Source organism: Equus asinus, chromosome 5, assembly GCF_041296235.1.
Source record: "Equus asinus isolate D_3611 breed Donkey chromosome 5, EquAss-T2T_v2, whole genome shotgun sequence".
Taxonomy (NCBI): Eukaryota; Metazoa; Chordata; class Mammalia; order Perissodactyla; family Equidae; genus Equus; species Equus asinus.
This window is the reverse complement of record NC_091794.1, coordinates 96,757,330-96,763,761: the sequence shown is the minus strand read 5'-3', so window position 1 is coordinate 96,763,761 and position 6,432 is coordinate 96,757,330.

Genomic DNA, 6,432 nt, shown 5'->3' with positions numbered 1-6,432 from the left:
CCCTCCTATCTCACAGCGTCCAGGTCTGGAATCCCTGCTCCTGCTCTTGGGCACAAGGCAGGGGGCCCTGGTGACGCAGGTGTGTGCACCGTCCTAAGACCCCAAGATGCAGAGGATTGCTTGCACCTGGCCCTCAGCAGCGGCAGGGTAAATGGAGCACTGTCCCTTCCCCTCCCGCACAAGCCAGCCCTTCCTGTGACAGGAAGGTGGCTGCCATGGCACCTAAGGGGCAGAGGGGTGGGGCACGGGATGGGGTCCAGGGCAGGCACCTCAGAGGACAGGCTGCCTGGCTTTCTAATCTGCTCGCGCCCTTTGGTCTCTTGATAAACTGTGAGCTCTGCGCGGGATCCGACTGCTGTCCAGGGGACAGAAATTAGCCAATAGCATGGGAGGGCCAGAGGCGGCCAACGGGTGGGCCAGGGGCCAGATCTGGCTCACCGGCTCGTTTTGTTGTTTGCATACTTGTACACTGTTGCTTTTTAAAAATTTAGTTGTCGATATTTAAAAAATAAGGGGATTGCACAGAAAACCCAGATTCCTTACTCTCTCAAAAATCAGCAGAGCGGGCCCATGTCAGCCTGGCACGAGTCAGTTGGAGATGAGTAGTGGCTGCCACCTCTAGCTAGGGCACGGGAGCTCCAGTCACCAGAGTCCCCACACCGCCCTGTGGCATCGCACCCCGTCTGCTTCACTCATTTGTAAATGGCCCTGCAGTCCCTTGATTTGTGATCCCAGGGACACAGCACTGGCCTTGCAATACCTAGGGACAAGAGGACAACTCTCAGCCCGGTTATGTGACTCGTCAGTGCTCCAAGCTCCATTTCCCCATCTGTGAGAGGGCGACAAGGCCTTGGACTCCTCCCACGGCTGACGGGAGGATTCCATAAGAAAACGTCTGGACAGCACCTGGACCACAGTAGGTCCTCAGCAAAGATTCCCCATGAGTAAACCGTGGCCTGGTGTCACTCAGTAACGTCCCCTGGTTTTGGATGCTACAGTTGGGCAGAGGGCAGGCCCCAACCACCTACGAGGCTGGCATTAATGTCACCCACACTGTACAGAAGAGCGAGCCGCGGCACAGAGACATGAAGCAAGTAAGTGGAAACGGGGTAGCTAGCCCAGTCCGTCTGATCCCCAAACCCGTGCCTTTTCCACTGGCTTGTGCTGCCCCTCACAGCTACATGCCATGCTGGCCCTGACCACATCCACTGGGGTGAGGAGCGTGGATTCCGGGGTATAACTGCATGCCTCTCGTCCTGGCTCCACCACTTACTAGCAGTGTGACACTGGCAAACTACCTAATTTCTTGCGCATTCTGTTCTTTATCTGGAGGACAATAAAATGACCAACTTTATGCAGATTAAAAGAGTTAATGCTAGTAAATGCTTAGGGCAGCACCTGAGTACAGAGTAGGAGCTCAATAAATGCTGGTATTATCATTAATTGAGCACTGGCTGTGTGCCATACTGAGAGTACAAAGGTCAGTGAGAATTGCTGTGGGGTTCACAGTCTGGCAAGAGGTCAGAGGTCAGAGGGCCAGGTGCTGTGAGGGAGCCTGCTGTGAAAGCAAGATGGGGGTGATGGTGAATTTTACATGTCAACTTGTCTGGGCCACAGCGTCCAGATATGCGGTCAGACATTATTCTGGATGTTTCTGTGAGGGTGTTGTTGGATGAGATGTACATTCAAGCCGGTGGACTTTGAGGAAACCAGATTGCCCTCCATAAGGTGGGTGGGCCCCAACCAATCAGTTGAAGGCCTGAATAGCAAAGGGCTGACCTCCCCTAAGCTAGAGGGAATTCTCCAGAAGAAGGCCTTTGGCCTTCATCAGCAACATTGGCCCTTCCTGGTGTGGAACCAGAAGACTGCTTTTGGACTCCAAGTGCAACTATTTTGTCTGAATTGCCAGCCTGTCAGCCTCCCCATCAGATTTTGGACTCACTGAGCCTCCACAATTGTGTGAGCTGATCCCTTGAAACACATCTCTTTCTCTGTCTGCACACGCACGTCCTATTGGTTCTGTCTCTCTGAAGAACCCTGACTAATATGGGGGTGGGGGCAGTACCTGTACCTCTGCCAGAGGAGCTCCCTTAGGCTGTCTGGCAATGCTGGCCTGGAGAAGGTCGACCAAGGGCTGTGACCCTGTCCCCAACGGATGTGACAGTTCTTTAGTGATTGGGACGCATTTACTCGCAGGATCCCCCAGAGCTGGGAGGGACAGCACGTCTAGAGCCAACAGAACCAGGATCTGAGAACAGCTTCACCTGCACAACGACATATAGGAAACTCCAAGAAGTGTGACACGGGTCCATGAAACGTCCTCCCCTTGGGTTCAGCTGTGCAGAGAGAGAACAGGGGGCCGGGGCGGGAGAGCGCAGCCAGCTTACAAGCACTAGGTGTGCGAGAGATTTAGCGCTTTGAGTATGACACCAAGTGCCAAGGGCCCAATTCCTTTCTGAGCTGCTGAAGACGGGGCAGGAGGCTGCTCAGCTGAGAGGCACAGCCCGGCCTCCGGTTCCCGAAGGGCAGGATCGGGACAGCCAGGGGGGCAGTTACTGGAAATCAGCTTTGGGCCCAGCAGGAAGGACAGTCAGTGCGACCAAAGATGGGCTGGGTGTCTCGTGGGCACTGATCCCCCGTCACCAAGAATGTTCTAGGCGTCATCCCTTCTTCGTGACGGAACTGAGAGAAAGAGCAGGCACTTTGGACGGGACAGACCCAGATCCAAACTAGTGAGTGTCTGCGTGACCTCCCGCTGAGTCGCTGTTGCTGACCCTGCGTTTTCTCTCCCGCCCACGGGCCTGCAGACCTCAGGGAGCGCTCATGCTGCGTTGGAAAGCCCTGGCCGCCTCTCAAAGCAGCCTATGAACAGAAGCCGCTCATTGCACTTGCTGGCTCGCCCTGAAACACCCTCTGGCTGTCTTCACCTCCCCGTCCAAGACCTCAAGCCTGTGCCAACCCGAGAGCGCTTGCTGCTGCCCACCCTTGCTGCCCGCCAACCTACGGGAGGCAAGGTGGCAGGAGAGAGGCGCGTCCTCCTGGTGTCTGCTAGGATGCATCCAGCAGCAAGTAACGGAAAAATCCAGCTAACAGTGTCTACACCATGAGGATGGCTACTGCTCACTCAACAAGAAATCGGAGACAGGCGGTCCAGGGATGCCTCGGCGCCTCAACGATGCAGTCAGGGAACTGAGCTCGCTCTTCCCCTCTGCCACCCTCAGGCCGTCTGCAATGGTCACCTGGAGGATCACAGGACGGCTGCCCAAGCCCCCATCCTCACAAACAAGGAAGAACTTATTTTCCTTGCATGTCTCTCTTTTCCTGCAAGGAGGGTCTTTCCCAAAATCCCCAGCCGACTTCCTCTTACATCTTGCATGACCAACTTGTCCATTTGCCTGGTACCTTTTCAATTTGGACCAAAGTTTGCAGGTCCTGGGAACCCCCTTAGTCCCTGGCAAATCTGACTGGTTGGTCTCCCTGCTTACATGCCATTGGCCGGGACAAGGTCATCTGTGCATCCCTTGACCAATCTGTAGCAAAGGGAATGGAAGTATCCCAACTGGTTTAAACCAATCAGGATTCATCTCCTGGGGGATTGGGCATGTTGCCATTTGAACTGCTCTGGACTTCTGTGAGCAAGGAAGGAGGACTGGAGGCAAGGTGGGCACCCCGCAGTGTCTGTCACACTTGCATATATCAGAAATTAGTGGAGTGGGGCTGGCCCAGTGGCGCAGCGGTTAAGTTCGCACATTCAGCTTCAGTGGCAGAGGGTTCGCCAGTTCAGATCCCGGGTGCAGACATGGCACCACTTGGCAAGCCATGCTGTGGTAGGCGTCCCACATATAAAGTAGAGAAAGATGGGCACGGATGTTAGCTCAGGGCCAGTCTTCCTCAGCAAAAAGAGGAGGATTGGCAGTAGTTAGCTCAGGGCTAATCTTCCTCAAAAAAAAGGAAATTAGCAGAGTCCTGTCCTAGACCAGGCTCGGCTCTCCCCCATTGCCTGCATGTCACCACCAAGCTGTGTGTGTGTCTATGACTAAGTGTGAAAGAATGAGGAGCATGACAAGGATGGTGGGGGAGCGGGAAAGGGTGGAGGATAAAAGCCCCAAATACAGACTTCCTCTGTGGTCCTGGAAACAAGTTCATTACTAATTTGACCTTCAGGTGGCCTAATTAAGGTGCAGTTCTCCAGGCACCATAAGCAAACGGGCAGCTTTCAGGCAACCGTAACAAAGGCCAGAAAACAGCTGGCCTGTCCCCTAAGCTGGCCTATCTTTTGAGTGTCACTGTGGAGAGACTGCGGAGGAGGGGGCATCTGGGCAGAAGGACAGGGCAGCTGGGCTGAGTACAGGCTAAGGGGTCAGCCCCAGCCTTGGCTCCTTGGGGACACGGGGGTCGCCCAGCCTCCTCCCTCACCTCCTGCCTCGACTGCACACAGGTCAGAAGTGCTCCGAGCCTGACCTAGGTCTGTCTGACACCAAATCTCAAGACCCCTGCCGTTCCAGCCCCAGGGCCCGTCCCCTTCTCCTAAAACTTTAAAGACACAGACATTGAGAATAAGGCATCTATAAACTTGGAAATGGTGCTCCATTCATTCATTCAATCAGTCAGTCATTCGTTCAAACAAATATTTATTGAGCATTTTCTCCGTGCCGGACACCGTGCTGTCCCGGGGATCAAGATCCCCACCCTCCAGAAGCTGACACTCTAGAGGTGGCAGACAGACAACAAGCAAGAACTAATACATATATATTGGCATCAGTAATAAGTGTAAAAAAAAATAAAGCCGGAGAAGGGCATAGAGCAAAGGCCGATCCTCTTCCAGATCAGGGGTCTGCAAACTACAGACTACAGCTGCCACCTATTTTGTAAATAAAATTTTATTGGAATACAGCCAAGCTCATTTACTTACATATCGTCTAAGGCTGCTTTCACGCTACAACGGCAGAGTTGAATAATTACAACAGAGATGATATGACTGGCAAGGCTGAAAATATTTACTATCTAGCCCTTAAAAAAAAAAGCTTGCCATGATAACCAGATACCGTTTTGCACCCACTAGAATGGCTGTAATCGAAAAGACAGATAATAACAAGTACCAGGGAGGATGCGGACAAACTGGAAGCCTCGCGCACTGCTAAGGGAAATGTGAAAGGGTGCAGCCACTCTGGGAAACAGTTTGGGAGATCCTCAAAAGGGTAAATACAGAGTTACCATATGACCCAGCAATTCCGCTCCTAGGTATTACCCAAGAGAAATGGAGCATTTGTCCACCCAAAAACTTGTACAAGAATGTTCATAGCAGCATTATTGACAATAGCCAAAAAGTGGAAACAACCCAAATGTCCATCAAGGGATGATGGATAAATAAAACATAGTCTAGTCATACAGTGAAATATTATCTGGCAATTTAAAAGAAATGGAATACTGATACATGTTACAATATGAACTGTGAAAACTTTATGCTCAATGAAAGAAGCCAGCCGCAAAGGACCACGTACCGTATGAGTCCATTTGTGTGAACATCCAGAACAGACGATCTATAGCGACGGAAAGGAGATTAGGGGCTGCCTAGGGCTACAGAGGCTGGGCTTGATGGCCACAGGGAACAGGTCTTCTTTTTGGGGTGATGAGAATTGATTGTGGTGATGGTTACACAATTCTGTGAACATCCTAAAAGGCAGTGTATACTTTAAATGGGTGAATTGTATGGAGTATGAATTATATCTCAATAAAGTTGTTTTCAAAAGGTTTACCAAGGGCCGGTCCCGTGGCTGAGTGGTTAAGTTCGTGTGCTGCGCTGGGGTAGCCCAAGGTTTCGTGGGTTCGGATCCTGGGCATGGACATGGCACCGCTCATCAGGCCATGCTGAGGCGGCATGCCACATGCCACAACTAGCAGGACCCACAACTAGAATATATAACTATGTGCTGGGGGGGCTTTGGGGAGAAGAAGAAAAAAAGAAGATTGGCAACAGACGTTAGCTCAGGTGCCAGTCTTAAAAAAAAAGTTTCCCAACCTTTGTTCTAGTCAGGGAGGGCCTCTGAGGAGGCGGCATTTGAGCTTCTTTTGTAATCGGCTCAAAGCTCTCACGTAGTGTTCACGGATGGCATTGTACTCAGCACTTATGGGCCAGGCTCTGTGCCAAGCATTTTACAATCACTACTTCATTTAATCCTCACAAGGCTCTATGGCTTAGATACTGACAACCTCATCTAATGGTTGAAGAAACTGGAGCACAGAGAGGTTGGGTGACTTGTCCCAGGTCACACAGCTAATAAATGGTAGAACTGGGATTCAATTCTGGGTGTTTCTGACTTCAAAGCCTGTGCCCTTAACCACTGAGCAACACTGTAATTCCCTGTCCAGTCTCTGAATTCCTGATCTTTCCCAAATCAGGACGATGGCCCAAAGGAAGATGGAGGAAACGGG